Genomic DNA, 16,238 nt, shown 5'->3' with positions numbered 1-16,238 from the left:
GAAGCCGAATCAGTTTCAGTTTTGAACCAGAATAGCTACCCCATACCTCAATATGTGAAAATCTCTTGCCACTATTGTGGGAAGCTGATAGGTAACGGTGTTATATAGCAACAAGTGCCAAGGAGAAAAAGGCAGCTGGAAGGTGATGACGGGAGTGGAGGCTTGCTATTTTAAATGGCGTCAGGGAGAGGAGTGTCTGAGAGGGTGTTATTTGAACAAAACCTTGAAGGAGTGAGTCTGTGCATATCTGGGGGTGAGTGTTTCTGGTAAAGGAACAATAAAAATAAACGCTCTGAGACAGTAATGTGTTTGGTTGTATTGTATGCAAGTGAGAAGAGTGTAACTGGAGCCCTGGGAGCAGGGGAGGAGGGTAGTAGATGAGATCCGGGAGGACGCTGAAGCCAGATGGCAGAGGTCAGTTTTGCACGTAAGTGAAGTAAGGGATCAGTGTAGGGTTATCTGGATGTGTTTCAAGGGAGGAATCAAGATTGGCCACCGTGCTGGAATGCGTGGTAAGGGAAGAAATCGAGGATGGCTGAGCAGCTGGAAGGATGGAAATGTTACCTGAAATAGGGGAAATCTGGCATTTGGTTTGAGATGTCCGTGTGGAGAAGTGGAGGAGGCAGTTGGAGTTCAGGGGAGATAACCTGGCTGCAGATGGAAAACTGGGAAGGTAGAAACGGCGCCTCGAGCATGGAGCTCAGTAACATCACCCAAGGCTTAGGAGAAGGGGAGGCGCGAGCTGAAGCTGAAACCTCGACACTGAAGCCTGCAGAAGCAGCAAGTGAGAAGACTGGAAATTGACTTCGCGCTTAACAACAAGGGAGGCCCTGATTTGGGCAGACCTTCTTATGGCTATTGAAGAATCAGAATGAGAGCTATCTGCTCCCTCCCTCCAAGCTGTGAGAGGCCATAGGCTTCCCTTTTCCTCAAGGCTGAGTTAGTAGCTTTGTTTCCTAAGAACTGAATCGTTCAAGAAACGTGGAAGCTTGTGTAGGGGCAACGGGCCAAAGTGGGCTGAGATAAGTGACCCCCTAAATGATTAGCAGCTTGTAGTGTCTACATTTAAAGTTAAAAACCTACCCAGAAAGATTAGCAACAGGTTTTCGTTTGTTACTAGGCAAGGTTCTAGAGTTCATATGAAAAAAGCCAGAGAAATCGTGGGAAGAGGTAGGAATGAGGATGGGACAATCCCAATCTGATACTTTCTTGAGTTTTGGCTGCAGGAATTAAAACTACTGATTCACAAATAGCTCAAAAGAACTAAATCTGGAAACATCTGAATATACATGAAACTAGTAGATGGCGCTTAAATGAGAAAAGACGGATTGCTTAAGTGTTGGGAAAACTGAGTAGATATTTGCAAAAAAGGGCTGGGTTTCTACCTCATTACTGTGTACCAAAATTCTAGATGGCTCTAAAGTAAAAGTACTAACATGAAAACTTAGTTTCTTTTTTTATGTATAATCTTAGTATGGGGAAGGCATTTCTAAGTGTGACACAAACCCCAAAAGTCTTGAAAGAAAAGACTGGTTTAAAAAGCCTAAAAATTCTGCATGACAAAGTAAAAACCTTTCACAGAAAATGGCTAATTTCCTTAGATTTTAAAGAACTCCTTGAAGTCAGTAAGACAATCCAATAGAAAAATAGGCAAAGGATATTAAACGGTTCACAGAAGACTAAATTTTGTTTAGTTTTTAATCAATGTAAACTAAAATAGTTTACCTATGATGGATATGTTTTAAAGACTTTCAGTCAGTTGAAATTTAACTACACTTTGATTGCCTTCACATTGACAAAGGTCAGACAGGCCTGGTGACAAACGCTTACCTGGGGCATAGGAAGCAGGAATACACACGTTGCTAGCAAGAGTGTAAATAAGTAAAATTGAAGGGCAGTTTAGAAATATCAAAATTATAAGTCTTTTGACCTATAAATCACCCCCTAAGTAATTAACCTATATTGTAGCCCGTAAACAAATGAAAAGATGCTACTTATCTTTTCCTATTCACTAAATTCACACAAATAGAAAATACCAGTCGCTGCTAAGGATGCACCATAGAGGAGGAGGCTCAGCGACAATGCAGACAGAGGACTGCTGCTTTGGAAACCAGCTACCATTACCCAGTAAAGCTGAACACTTGTATATGCTAAGACTCAGCAGTTCTCCTCGGTATATACCTCAGAATGACTCCAGATGTGTGCCAGGAAACGTGCAAGAATCTCCACATCAGCATTGTAACCAATAGCAAAACAGAAAAAGGAGCAGCCCTGAGGTCACACAGGATGGATAATTTTTGAAACAGTGCTGAGCAAAAGCAGCCAGTTTCAGTAGAATACCTACAGAGAAACCATTTATATAAAACTCAAAAACAGACTAAAAAGTGCATAAATAGGGATGCGTACATAGTGTGTAATACAAAATTAAGATGGTTACATCTTTGAAGGAGAGCGGAAGGTGCAAGCATGAAGAGTCTGGGTAGTGAGTACATTTTATTGCTCTTCAAGTGGGACATAAATGCCCGCTCATGGAGATTTTGCACATGACTTCGTAGCACCAGACGAGACCGATCTGGTAACCATACACTGGCATACCGACCTCCCTTTATTATTTTTTCAGCAAGTTCATCTTTTATAATAAAATAAGAGCTGAATAAAAAAGCAGGCAGGTTTCCAGTAATACTTCAGATGTGCTGGCTCAAGGTCATTTCAGTCCAATATGCTGAGGAACTAAAGATCCCTGAGAGCTTTCATTGTTACACTTCTGAGGTATTCCATAATTTCTACAAGGCAGGTAATACGCAGCTATATGCACATCTCTGGCATCTTTACTGAGAAACTTCTCTAGACACTTTATCTTTACATTTTCACTTCGAAGGCACATTTTTCCCAGATAGGAAGGTATATTTAAGATGTTGTCATCTTCACACTTGTTTCCTTATCAGAACTGACTTTTCAAAAACTTAACTGGTGTTCCGAGGGCCCCCTTCACATGAGAAGAGGAAGAAATTGATGGTTACTAAGCCTTTCTTCCAGGTACACTAGGATTTTACAAGCATTTCTGTTTTTGTTAAGCCTCATCCTTTTTGTCAATTGTAGGCATGCACATTTTCTTTAAAGTTCTTAAAACGAACTTTAATTTTCATAAGATCCTTCTAGGATTAGCTTAAGCTATACCCAACAATGTAAAAATCAAACTGTTTCCACTAGATGGAGCCATTTACCGAGATTAACCCTGGAATATGAGCATTAGGACAGGATTTCCTAGGGACCCAGGGCACGTACAAACGCCTAGCAGGCAGATTTCCACCTCTGAAGCTCACCTCAATTAACATGACATTTTTACATGAAAATAATCTTGAAAATTCTTTTATTTACAGCAATTTTTAAGTTTCAATGTCATTCTCCCTTAGAACCCAGGGAATCTTCATGATGTTTCCTTGGGTCCAAGTCCATGGTTTACAATCTAGGCAGGACATCTCAGACGTTAACATGCGGATGGGTCACCTGCCAGTGGGATCCTGACTCAGGAGCTCTAGGCGGGTCCTGAGGTGGTGCATCTCACAGTTCCCGGTGAGGCCTTGCTGCTGCTTGGTGGACCTTGCTTTGAGTTCCCCTGTGACATCAAGGATGACAGAGTTAACACGTAAGCTTCACAAGAGGGCAGGGGCTTTGTGTGTTTTGTTTGCTGGAGTGTGTGCAGTGCCCTGAGCATTCCTGCAGCAAAAGCAGATGCTCAGTAAGTCTTTGTTGAATGAGCGAATGAGGTCAGTGTCTAAGTGCCTCGTGTGTGTTAACTCACTCAATCTTCCTGACAGCCTCTGAAGTCAGCTCTTATTCTTCCTGTTAATAGAGAAGGAACCTGAAGTCACCTGTAGTGGAACCAAGATTTGAATTCAACAGTTGAACTTAGGCAGGCTCCAGAGCCCAGGCTTTTCACAAAAATACTATACTGCCTTCATTTTTAGGTAACCTGTCACCGGCAAAGAGCGACAGTCCAGACTGACACAGGCGCTTGCCATCCAAAGGCCTGTTGTAAAGTATCTGATACGGTCATGTGTTCCTGACGGATTGTGGGGTTGGCTCTGCCACAACATCGAGTCCCAACCCTGGAGGCATGACTGCACGCTGTCAGCACGCAGGGCATCTCCCCGCTCTCTGAGCTGCCTACAGATTGGGGTGGGAGAGGAACGAGAGTCATTCAGCTAAGACCCACTCAGCGTTCATGAGGGGACTTTCCCCGTTATTTAATTCAGTTACGTCTTATAGTTTCATCCACCAAAGGAATGAATTGTCATGATCCCAAATTACAGATGATCAATAAAGACAGGCACTCTGCAAGGGCCCCCTGGCGTCCCGCCAAAAGGGTTACTTCGCATCTTGAGTCCTGCAGCCAGGGCTCTGCTGGGCTGGCTCCGGCTTCCTGCTGGGAATGGCTATTCCAGCTATATCATCGTATTAGCAGAAGAAAGTCTTGCCTTACCTTGGTTATTTTTTCTGATCTTCTAGATCACCGTATTCAAATCATCTCCTTCCTCTAGTTCTTTTGGGCCAGATCAAATCTTGACAAGTTTCTGTGTCATCTGCCCCTTCCAGCATCTCGCAGCTCACCTTCAACCTTTCTCCTGAGGCTCCTGCCACACTGACCTCGTCATTCCCCCAACACACGAGGTGAGGAAAGCCGCAGGGCTCTGTGCCATCTGTTTCCACGTCTGAGCTGCTCTTCCCTTTCATTCCCAGAGCTGGTTCCTTCTGGTTGTCCGTATCTTCGTTTGACTACCACCTCCCCACAGGGCCCTTTCCTCACCACCCAATGTGACCCACAAGGGGCCTTCTGTCATCGCTTTGTTTTATTTTTCTGCATCCCACTTGTTTGGTTGTCGTCTCCTGAGCCTCCGCTAATCGTTGCCAGTTTCTCAGTCTTGCCTTGTTTTTCACGACCTCGACAGTTTGGAAGAGCAGTGGTCAGGCGCTGTGTAGGACGCTCCTCAATCTCCAAGCGTCTGGCCTTTTCTCATTTTTAAACTGGTTTATGGGCTTTTTGAAGACTGCTGCGGAGGCGAGGTGTCCTCACGGCCTCGGATCAGGGGATGGGTACGTGAATCCACATGACTTACCCCTCGGAATGGAAACTGGGATCACTCTGTGAAGGTGACATCTGCCAGGTTTCTCTGGAGTAAAGTTACTATTTCCCCTCTCCATGCTCCCTTGTTTGGGAGTGAGTCATTAAGTACAGCCCACACTCAAGAGGAAGGGAATTAAACCTCACCTGCTGGCAGGCGTACACCGACACGCATTATTTGGAGATCCTCTCTACAGAGCTCTAGAAAGTGTCCCTTCTCCCTTATTTATTTGTTTGATCACGTATGTCAGAATTAACTCATGGGTGTCTGTTTTATCCTTTGGGTTATAATCTAACACTACTGCTGTTTTGTTGCTTAGGTGGTTCTGGCTTTGACCATCGGGAGCAGTTTGGGTTGGTTTCTGCATTTGCTTTCATATTTCTATCTTGAGCCCTTCCTTACTTTCTGGCACTGAGTGATGCTCCAGGCTCATCTTGTCCATTCCCTGCCCCAGCCCTAGAATCAGCTGTTTCTCCTAGGAGCCCTGGTTCCTTTGATTGGAGAGTGGCATTTAAAAACCAAGATCTGGGTGCTGCATGCTAACTGCTACTGGGATGTCACTGTTCCTACATCCTCGCAGTGGACAGAACAAGGAAATAAATGTATGTGTGCTAACCTATGTACACCCACATATCCATGCCAACTTCTGTGTGAGTATAAAAAAATACCAGACGAATGTCTCCACCTCTAACCCATCCCAGCCCTGCCCTGCGTATTTATAACTTCTTTCTCTGGAAGTAATAAACCTGGCTCCAATTATCCTCAGTGTATTTACTTATCTGTTCAACCCTAGCAAACATGTGAAGTAGTTTCAGAATTGCTAACCGTACCACTGAGAAACAAAATTACTAGCGGACAGTGTTTACCTGCAGCCCCCTGTGTCTTTCGCCTCCAGGATCCAGTCAAAACGCCATTTTCCAAAGTTACGTAGGTCAGCTCCTCTCCCCTCACCCCCTTCAGTGGGGTTGTGTCACACGCTCATAACACACACAGGTCACCTGTCTCACCCTGCATTTCACACTTGGCTTCCCACCTCCCCCCACTTCCTCGTTTGTTTTTTAAATCTGCCTACAGTGAAAGTCCTGTGGGTTTTGACCAAGGTGCCAGATCACTTCTCTGCCACCCCAGCACCACACAGAACAATCCAGCACCTGAACCTGCCCCCAGGCAGCCCCTTGGGAGTTGACTGCTCTCTCCCTCTGGCCTTGGCAATCACTCATCTGTTTTCCATCCCTGGGGTTTCTCTTTTTCAATAGCAGCATATAAATGGAATCAGAGCGTATATAGCCTTTGAGTCTGGCTTCTTTCACTGAGCAGAATGCTTTTAAGATTCATCCATGTTGCATGAGTCAACGGCTCATTCCCTTTCATTGCCAAGCAGCATTCCACCGTATGGATGCGCGTGTACCACGGTTTATTTATTCTTTCACTTGTTGAAGAACATCTTGGCTTTTTCCAATTTGGGGAAATTATGAAAAAAGCTGCTGTAAACTTTCACATTCAGGTTTTTGTGTGAACATAAGATATTCACTTGGACAAATATTAACAGGTCAATGTTGTTTTAAAAGTTTAAAGGTGATTTGTTACAGAGAAATAGATACTCTTTTTTCCCCCTGAACCATTTGAGAATAAGTTGTAGGTGCCTCTTTATCCAAAAATACTTCAGCATGTGTGTCCTAAAATATTCTCTTATGTGACCACAGAAAAATGATCAAAATCAGGACTAATTTGCATCCTTATTCAAATTTTACTAGTTGTCCCAATAAGGTCATAACAAAAAAAATTTCCCCTATTACCCTCAGGTGGCATAGCTCTCCTTTTTCTTTAATCTGGTAAGATTCCTCAGTCATTGTCTTTCATGACATTGACTTTTTTGAAGATGATAAACTAGTTATTTTATAGAATGTCCCGCAATTTTGGTTCACCTACTGTTTTCATACTACTAGATTCAGAAATATCAATTTTTGGCAGAAATACTATTATTTCATGAGACACATTATGCCAATTTGTACTGTTATTAGTGATGTCAGCTTTGATCTCTTAGTTAAGGTGATGACTACCACATTTCTCAAATGTAAAGTTACTATTTTCCCCTTTGGAATTAATGAGTGTCTTGTGGGCTTATACTTTGAAATTACGCAAATATCCTGTTTCTCATTAAACTTTCACCCATTAGTTTTAGCACTTATTAATTATTCTTGCCTGAGTCAATTGTTACTGTATGGATTGCCAAATTGTGTTTTTCTACATTTTTTAGTTGGCATTCTTTTATAAGGAAAGGCTTTCTTTTTCCACTATTTATTCATTTGAATTAATGTGAATAAATGCATTCAAAAGAATTTTCGCTTTATATATGTGCCAGAATAAAATCTGGTCATATTGAGCATAGGTTTTTCTTTCCTCCTCTCTTCTGCCTCCTTCCTCCCCACCTTCCTGCCTCCACCTGTGTGCTTCAGAACCTCAGCTGGCATTTGCTCACTTCTGAGATGGGTTCAGAGAACTAGAGCAAATAAAAAATCCAATTGGATTTCCGAATAGACTTTGTTTTGATTCCTGGCATCAACTGTGCCTTGGTATCTTGTACCCTGAGGACTAACTTTTATAAGCGTCTACCACTGATTTATCTTGTGCTGATTAGCAGCAGAAAGGGAGAGGGGAAGAACCTTGGTTACTACATATGACATACAAATAACAAGGTGAGGAGGAGACCATGGGGGCTGTGAGAATCCTTTCTTCTTTTCTGCACCCAGTCAGGGCGCCGGTTGACCCGTGTAACATCCTTCCTCCTCTGCTGATTTCAAGCTCTCTTAGTCTCAGCCAGGACCTCAGCCTGTTGGAGTTCTTTACCTGGGAGGTGAAGCAGACCTTTTCTAAAGCTATTCTCGGGGTCAGTCAGGATAGTAGACACTGTTGGTGCCCGTCCGGATCCTCTTTACCAAGCCAGTCAGCTACCCCTCCCCGAGCCGCGGAAAGGTAGGCTCATGACAGCCCACAGCAGCATTCTTCTCCCAGCCTTGCCCTTGGCCAATGGGCGCTGCCTCCCCCGGCCACCCCTAAGACGTCCGCTCCGACAGAGAATCCACGGGACCAGCCCCACACACCACCACTCCCAGGACCCATGGGGAGTGGGTGTTTCCTCCTCCCACAGCTTTAAGCTCTGTGGATCTAGAGATCTCGTTTCCCAGCGGGGAGATACTTCCGTGGGGACCACAGGAAGACTCTCGCCAAACTTAAAAGCTACTACTCACTTTGGGCTTTTCACGCCAGTAGACCAGTAGGCAAAAAAGCGACTTATCTTCCTGGTAGGCATGATTGGCCCTGATAATCTCAGGTGGTGGTTCAGACCATCCACTGGGGCTTCTTTTGCTACTCTGAGGTGTGTTCATTCCAACGCGGAAGCTGGGAAGAAAATTCCCGGTGGGTTCATGGACCCACGGGGCCTGCCACTTGGTCCATCAATTACTGAGAGAAGTGGATGAAAATCTCACTACTATAGTGGGTTTCCTATTCCCCTTTGTAGTTCCGTCAGTATTTGCTTCAAATACGTTACAGATAGGTTGTTACGTACGTATAAATGATGAGTCATTATTTCCAGGAAATTGATTTTTTATCATTATAATGAAGTAATACATTTAAATTAGTAAATAAATTAAAATAAATTTGTTTATTGATTATACTAGCTTTCTTTTAGTTTGTCTTCCCTGATGTATAGTTTCCATCTTTCTACCTTTTTCCATGTGTTACTTAAAAAATGGCAATGAAAAGCATAGTTGGATTTACTTTTTAAACTCAGTCTGACAGTTTTTGTCGTTTAACTGGAAGAGTTTAATCCATTTACATGTATTATGAATACAGTGCTGTATGGATTTATCTCTACTTTCTATCTGTCTCACAGTGTTCTCTTTCTTTTCTCTTCTCTCTCTGTGACTTTTTCTGGATTGATTAAACTTTTTTCTTCTTCCTTTAATCCCTTTTTTTCTATTAGTTTGAAAGTTATATCCTTTAATTTTATTATTTTATGGTGACCTCAGCTTTTTACCATGCATACCTAGCTTGGTCACCCAATGATGTCTAAAATTCATCAATATCTTTTCCTTTTTCGGAACAATCCCTAGACTCTAGAATATTTTAACTCTGATCACCATTTTCGCTGACTTAAGTGCAATTATTGAAGAATATTTTAGTTCTATCTCTTTTTTTAACTCCATAAAGTATACACTATATTTATTTTATATAGTTGACTTTTGTTTAGATGTATCTGTATACTTACTGTTATCTTTTCGTATCTTGAATCTTCTGTCTAAAGTCGTTCTTTTATATACCTGAAGCACAGACTTCAGAATTTCCTTTAGTAAGAGTGTGTTTGTAATAAACCATATTTCTGCTTGCCTGAAAAAAATCTCTTAATTTTGCTTCCTTGAAAGATATTTTGGCGGGGCAGATAATTCTAGGTTGCTGTTTATTTTCTCTCAGCACACTGAAGATGTTATTCTGCTCTCTTGCTGCTGTGGAAAAGTCTCGTTGCTTGTATTTGGGGGGTGGGTGGTGGGTAGGTGATCTGCCTTTCTCTTTGTTTTCAAGATCTTTTTTTGTCTTCGGTGCATATTTCACCATGATGAATCTGAGTGTGGAAATATTTTAAATTTATCTTACTTGGGATACATTGGACTTGCTAGGTCTGAAGATTAATGTCCATTAATAATTTTTATCCATTTTCCTTTAAAATAGTGAGTCTTTTTTTTTTAATCTCTCATCTACTTCTGGAACTACCATTAAATGTTTGTTAGAATTCAGTCTGTTATGGTGCCGGCTCCATGGCGAGTGGTTAAGTTCTCGAGTTCTGCTTCAGTGGCCCAGGGTTTCACTGGTTCGGATCCTGGGCGTGGACACGGCACCACTCATCAGGCCACGCTGAGGTGGCATCCCACATGCCACAACTAGAATGACCCACAACTAAAGTATACAACTATGTACTGGGGGGATTTGGGGAGAAGAAGAAAAAAAACCCAAGATTTTAGCTCAGGTGCCAATCTTTAAAAAGAAAAGAATTCACTCTGTTATCTATGTCTTTGAATATCCTTTTACTATTTGTATCTCTTTCTCACTGTCTTCAGAGACACTTTCCTTTCTCACTATCTTCCAATCACTAATTCTGTCTTTAGTTATGATTAATCTGCCATTTAATCCTCCCATTGACTTTTAAGTTTCAATTATGAGATTGAACTAAAAGTTTTAATTGATTCTTTTTCAGATCTGGTCATTTTACATAGTATCTAATCCCTTGCTCATTATTTTCAGTCCTTTTTTTCTTTAAACATATGCAGCATAGTTGTTCGTACTCTGTGTCTGATCATTTCAGTGTCTGAATTTGTTGTGTGTCTGATTCCGGTGTCTCTGGTGTCTCTTTCACACATGGTGCCTGGTTTCCTCATGTTTTGTCATTTTTAACTTTGCTTTCATGTTCCTTGGAATTTGATTGTGCAAATTCTCGAGGCGTGGTTGAAATTATGTCCTCCAGAGGGGATGTGTGTTTGCCTCTGCTACTTATTTGGCTTGTAAGCAACCCAGGGCCGCTGAAACAAGTTCTCTTCTTGAGGGTTTTTTTAAGGCAGCAAGAACCCAGTAAGTGCAGCTTGTGGCGGTGCGTTCTTCCAGAGCTGTGCCCCTCCCTCCTGTGCGAAGGGCGAGGTCGGCACAGGTCCCTGCTGCCTCGTCTTCGCAGCAGGTTTCGCTCTGACCCACCCTTACCTGGATAAGATTGCCTGTGGGGCCCAGTCATGGTAAAGGTGACGTGTTTTAAATCGACAGCAAAATGATGGAAAATTTAATAAACGGCTGTGTGAAAACTTGAAGGAAAGTAAGTTAGATCTCTATATCATGCCTTCAACGAAAATAGATTCTCAAGAGAGGAAAGATTTAAAAGTAAAGATGAAGTCAGGGGGGGATTGTAAATACACTTTTGTATAGTCTTGCTCTCTGGAAGCAACTCAACGATTCGGCAGAGGTTGCGAGGGAGGTCAAATCTCCCCCTCTCCCCCTCACTTGCCCTCGGAGCAAGTCCCCCTGTGAGACTGAAGCTTGGGTTTTATGGAGACAAGTGGGCAACATCCAGGAATGTGTCTATGGCTGCACAACATACCACTCCAAAACCTGTGGCTTAAAACCACCACGACCCTTTGCTTTGCTGCTGAATCTGCAGTTTGCACAGGGCTTAGGGGGAAGCACAGATCTGCTCCCCATCTCCTCGGCTGGGGTGGCGCGCCTGGGGATTGCAGGATCCACTTTCAAGATGTGCCATTCATATGACTGGCAAGTTGCTTCTGGCTGTTGGCTGGGAGCTCAGGGGAACTGTCCTCCGGCTCTTCGGACCTCTCCATGGGCTGTGGGCTTCTTCACAGCGTGGTGGGTGAGTCTCAACATTCAGCGTCCCAGGAGAACCAGATGGATGTCGCACTGCTTTTCATGGTCTAGCTGCAAAAGTCACATGACACTATGTTCACCTTAGTTACAATCCTGCCCAGACTGAAGGGTAGGAAACACGGACCCCATGTCTCACTGGGAAGACTGTCCAAGTCGCATTACAAGAAGAACATGTGGGTTGAGAGATACTGTTTTGCCCATTTTCAGAAAATACATTTTGTCACAAGGAGACAGGCCTGCTGCAAACCTGCCTCTTTACTGTGGCCTGGCACATAGTCTGCTGAGCCCGCGGATGACCCTGCACGCCTGGGAGGGACCTGGGAACTGCTGCTCTCTGATGGTCTCATGGTGCTTTGGGAGTTTGCCAGCAGGGAGGCAGCCACTAGACAGCTACCCACTCACCTGGCTGAAGCCACCACCACTACTGACCCATCACAACTGGCCCAAGACCTCTGAGGTTCCAGTCCTGCCTCAACCACGTGCTGACTGCTCGACCTTGCTGTGCCTCAGTTTCTTCATCTGTAAACTGAGGATAATAAAAATACCTACTTGAGGAGATAGTCATGAAGATTAGATGAGTTAACTCCCGTAAAGGCTTAGAAGGGTGCCCGCCACACAGTTCACCCAAAGAGGATTCCAGCCCAGGGGCAGACTCACTCTGCCCCGTGCCCACCTGCCCATGTTTCCAGGGTGAAGTAACAGTTGCTCCTGGCCAGAGAGGTCCAAGTAGCATTAACCGAAGAGTCACAGGGAGGAGATCAGAGCCGGCCACCTTCACCTTTCTTCTGAATAAATCTGGGCAGCCCTGTCATGTGGCCGGAGAGAGTGGAAAACGCTCCCCTGGATCCTTCTGCTTCTGGCCACCTCAGGAAGCCACCTCTACCCCATGTCACTAGCTGGTCTCCACCCGCGGGCAGGGCACCTGCTGGGCCGTTTCTTGCTGGCCAGTGTGAATGGCCTCTGTGAACAGGGCAGCATGCTCTCCAGGTGGAGCCCAGCGGGAGGGAGAAGTGACAGTGTCCATCAGCCACCCAGGTTTCCCCAGAACGTTGTCAGCAGCTAGTGGACCTGGGCAGTCAAAGCATCATTCAGGACAAGGAGCTGACAAGAAACCACTGGTCTTAGGAAGAGAATTGGCCTCCGAGATGGAAGAGGCATGACTGCTGAGGAAAACACGGAATGAAATGAGAGGAAGACTTCTGCTTTGCCTGTCCTTCTCCAAATCCCACTCAAGTGGCAAAAAAAAGAAAAAGAAAAAGAAATTTAAAGCAGGACAGAAAAATCACAAAGGTGCTTCCAGGAGGCTAATCCTAGTAAGGAATTTTTGAAAAGAAATGGGAATCAACAGACAGAAAAATCTAGCCAAGCAGAAGAACCTAAAACCTTTACAGGGAACAGGGCACTGAGAGCCACACCCTTCAGACCCGACCCCAGTCCGACTCCTGGCATCGCTCCTGCAGCCGCTGGCCCCGTGGTTCGGCTCCGAGGAGGCCATGGGTGCAGTTTTCTGAAGCGGTCATTCAGCACAGCAGCGCCAGAGCGGCAGTGTGCCCGAGCCAGGCTCTCAGGAGTCTCCGTGCACAGCAATTCCAAACCCGTGCTGGTGTGTGGTCGGCTTGATGGCCGGGGTGGAAGAACTTATGCCACGGAAATCAGCAAATGCTGCAGGTCAAGGCTTCCTTGCTCCACCCCAGCGCTGACTGCTCCAAGGACGCGAGGATTAGAGCAGACGGACAACGCCCGCAGGGGCAGGGCAGCTCGCGAGAGGAGAAGTTACCTGCAGAGTCTGCCTCTCCCTCCACTATGCCACGAGGCAGATTCCGGCCACCAAAACCCACCTCCCTGCCAGGGAAGCAGGCGTCGTCATCTGCAGTGACGAAATGCATGCCAGCCTTGAATAAAGTTCATTCCAGACCTGCACCTGCAAACAGGAACAGGAAACTCAGAACTGACAAACGTTTTGGGAAAACCAAGAGCATGGAGAGAGCACCAGATTCAACAGCCAGGACCAGCCCATGCTAAAAATACAGTAACGGAAAAGGTTAAACATAGTTAATATCCTCAGAGTTCCTTGAAAGCATATCTCATCCCCCAAAAGACAGCTGCTATGAAACACAACCAGAATTGACGGAAATTTAAAAATATGATTGCTAAACCTAATAGTTGGGCTGAATATGCAATTGATGAGTTGGAAAATTAAGTTAAGAGATTCTTCCAAAATGGTATGCCAAAAAAAGGAAGAAAGAAAAGAAGAAAGGGAGGGACCGAGAGAGAGAGAAAGAAAGAAAGAAAAAGAAAAGAAAGAAAAGTAATGTTAAGATACAGGAAGATGGATATAACTAAAATTATAGGCATAGGACTATGAGAACAAAGGGGTGGAAATTATAAAAAAAAAAAAAATAAGAGAAGAGCATTTCCCAGAACTAAAGAGGCACTTGGACTGAAGGGACCTGTTAAATGCCAGGCAGAATTAATGCGAAATTATCTTCTTCAGGGATCCGAGTATTAACATGATAAAAAAGTTAGATCTTTCCTGCCTCTTCTTTCAGAAATCAGCTATAAGTAACAAGAAAAATGAGAAACGGTAATGCCAAGTCCATATCTGATGAAACGGAAAAGCATCTGAAGCTAGAATAGAAAGGACCACCCAAAGTGGCCAAGGTCAAGCAGACTTGCAGGCAAGCATGGAGCCCAGGGCTGCATCTGAGAAAGAGCCCGCAGAACCCATAACTCCAGAGGAAAGTGTGTAGCTTAAGATGAAAATCTATAATCTGTCTTTGGCAACAATGGAATGTAGTTCTGGCGGTGGGAAATTTTCCGGACTCAGTCTGGTATGGAGAAAAAGCTGAGGAAGTAGATTTCAGCAAGAAATATCATAGACTAATCGTATTTTTCAGGAAGCAGCCTGATGTTAAGGAAGGAGGGAGAGAAGGCCTGCGTTGTGACATCCCTTTGGTCTTGACCCCGAGTAGGCTCACAGAAGGAAACCCAGAGGAACTGACTCACAGCACCCCCTGCCCCCCACTCCCACCCCCCACCCCCTCCATGTGATGAGGAGAGTTTTTGCTGACCGTGCATACGGTCCTGGCAAATCCCACACAAAACTCCAGTAAATAGCTAGTTTGGTCAAGGGGGGAACTCACCTTAGTTAAACTTGAATAAGTAAACTGAAAAAAAAAAAAAAGGGCTCGCATAGGAACTTATTATAATGAGACAAGAAAGAATGTTGAGGGGCCGGCCCTATGGCTGAGTGGTTGGGTTTCCCGGCTCTGCTTCGGAGGCCCAGGGTTTTGCCAGTTTGGATCCTGGGCACTGACATGGCACTGCTCGTCAGGCCATGCTGAGGTGGCGTCCCACATGCCACAACTAGAAGGACCCGCAACTAAAAATATATACAACTATGTACCAGGGGGCTTTGGGGAGAAAAAGAAAAAATAAAAAAATCTTTGGGAAAAAAAAAGGATGAGGAGTTAAAAACCAGGCAAAACAAATGGCAGATGGAGAAATCTTGCCATGGAGCAGACAAAAATTGAGACTAAACAAATTGTCATTAATTAAGTTTTAAAAATGTATCTCTATAAAATTCACCTGTCTAAAACAAGAGCGCAAAGCAGAAATATAAGTAAGTGTTCAGGGAAGATAAGATAAAAACATGAAGATGTGTTTTCCTTCATGTTGATGAAACCCGAGACAGCAGGGCCCAGGGAGAAGAGAAAAGAGAATAAAAAGTATAGATGTGACCGTGACGCTGGAAGCAGCACACAGGAAATAGGCATTGCTGCCAACAGTGAGGGCGTGCACGAGGCACGTTGAAAGAACACAGAAAACGATGAAAATCTTCAAAAGTTAAAAAGGATCAGAGAGGAAAATGATAACCTTGGGAAACAAGGAAAGGAAAATCTATGCTTGATTGGTATCTTTCAGTCTAAACACTGAAATAAGAATTTAAGGTATCGGTCAAGTGAACGTTTAAGAAATATTTAAGATATAATTCAAAAGAATATTCCAGAAATAAAAGACTTACACTGACTGATTGAAGAGACACAGCATATCATTGGCAAAGTCTGTTTGCCAGGTACCCCAGTCTGTCCTCTCCGTCTTCCAGAGTGCGGGGCAAGTGGCTCAAGTCCCTGGATGTCTGTGCGGAGAACAGGGGTCCTCAGACCTCTGTCTTCTTGGAACCCTTTCATTTGGGATCTATCCCAACGGTTTAGCCTATCCTAACAGGGTCACAGAAAAAAATGAATGTGGAACATCTGTAACAAGATATATTGTAATACATTTATTTGCCTTCAAAGAAAAACAAATAACTTTTGGACAAGCAGGTTGAAAAAATGATATAAAAAAGGAAAATCCATTCAGGCTAGCTTCAGACTTCTCCACGGGATATTTGCTGCTAGCAGACAGTAGAACAACCCTATAAAATCGTGGAAGGAAAGTGCGACACAATAACTGTATAAAACTGACACTGGTCAAACGGTTGCTGACGTAGAAGAGGCAACAGGAAGACACTTTAGTTCAGTTTTGCTTTGAGCAGACACCTGTCGCCCCTTCGGTGCTGACACTGTGTCTCCGCCAAGCATCCCGTCCGTTTCAGCACCTCTGGTCGCCGCTGTGTCCCCCAACTCCACTTCCACCACCATTTTTTAATGTCTGGGTAAAATGATTCTGATTCATTTCTTTCCTTTTAAAGTT

This window comes from Equus quagga, chromosome 7 (genome assembly GCF_021613505.1).
Source record: "Equus quagga isolate Etosha38 chromosome 7, UCLA_HA_Equagga_1.0, whole genome shotgun sequence".
Lineage (NCBI taxonomy): Eukaryota > Metazoa > Chordata > Mammalia > Perissodactyla > Equidae > Equus > Equus quagga.
The sequence above is the reverse complement of the archived record's forward strand: the minus strand, read 5'-3'. Positions refer to the sequence as shown.